Below are 1,095 nucleotides of genomic sequence, written 5' to 3'. Positions count from 1 at the left end.
CGCGTAAGAGGAGGGCTGCGGGCCGGGCTGGGTCGGAGCTGGGGCGAGAGGCCGACGAGGCTGAAGGAAGACGCCGGGAGCGCCTCTGCCGAGAGCGGCTCGTTGGTCTAGGGGTATGATTCTCGCTTCGGGTGCGAGAGGTCCCGGGTTCAAATCCCGGACGAGCCCAAGTTTTTCCCACACCTCTCTCGCTCCGGTCCCCCGAGTGCGATTGTTGATTCTCCCTAGTTTTTGGAAACCATGGGACAAAGAAGCAGCTCGCTTAATACAACATATGTGACTACACACCCGAGGGCAAGTTCTTAAAATTGCTCTGTCCCATTTAAAACTCAAACGCTTGAAACAGACACCTGGTTCAGGCTGCAAACCCGAGCGGGGCACCCTGGATGAGGGGTTCGGGCGAGCGTCTCCGAGGAAGGGCACACCGCCCTGGAGCCGCAGATGCCCCAACCCCCTGTTTAGACCACGTCATGGGCAACCACGAACCGAGCTTCCGACGACCCTACAGCGCTGCATGCGGGAACAGGCCGGGGTGCGAACACATTTTCAAAGGACAGTACCACATTGCTAGCACGCTTTAGGCCTTTTAAGGGTATTTGAATGTAAAGTGTGTCCTCCGTTCAAAAAAGTCTTAATTTAATGTTTAACCTATGTTCATTACATTTTCTCACATATATCGAGAACAACGTTTCAAAACTCCGAAACACAAAAGAAGGGCTCGTCCGGGATTTGAACCCGGGACCTCTCGCACCCTAAGCGAGAATCATACCCCTAGACCAACGAGCCAGTGTAGCTAGCGCTTTCCCGTCATCATAAAGGAACACGAAGCAGCTTGGTCCCGCGCCCCCCAGTGGCTGTTTTTGTTATGATTATATCTTTTGCTTGTGTCTGTGTTCTGTGAATATCTCGTTTTCAACATTTTTTGTTTTGCTCTTCGCAGATTAGTTAAGAGCACAGACGAAAGCAAAGGTGTCGTTACCAGTGTAACATTGACCTATGTAGAAAATCGTAATTCTATTTATATTCTTGCTAATAAATTGCAGTGAGTATGTAGCAAAGTCGCTGCGGCAGATTCCAGACTCCCTTACTTTCTGG

General features: G+C 50.9%; 2 non-coding genes across 2 annotated transcripts; one reads left to right on the top strand and one right to left on the bottom strand.

Annotated features, from left to right (window-relative positions):
- The first annotated feature begins 96 nt into the window (after window positions 1–96).
- TRNAP-CGG lies at window positions 97–168 on the top strand. The gene has a single exon. It is a non-coding gene; the product is annotated as a tRNA-Pro (tRNA).
- A 546-nt stretch (window positions 169–714) lies between these two features.
- On the bottom strand, window positions 715–786 carry TRNAP-AGG. Its single transcript has one exon. It is a non-coding gene; the product is annotated as a tRNA-Pro (tRNA).
- Between the last annotated feature and the right edge of the window lie 309 nt (window positions 787–1,095).

Source organism: Carlito syrichta, unplaced genomic scaffold (assembly GCF_000164805.1).
Source record: "Carlito syrichta isolate Samal-C Ts95f unplaced genomic scaffold, Tarsius_syrichta-2.0.1 Scaffold308343, whole genome shotgun sequence".
NCBI lineage: Eukaryota > Metazoa > Chordata > Mammalia > Primates > Tarsiidae > Carlito > Carlito syrichta.
Note: the sequence above shows the minus strand (reverse complement) of the source record. Positions and strands in the feature narration are given on the sequence as shown.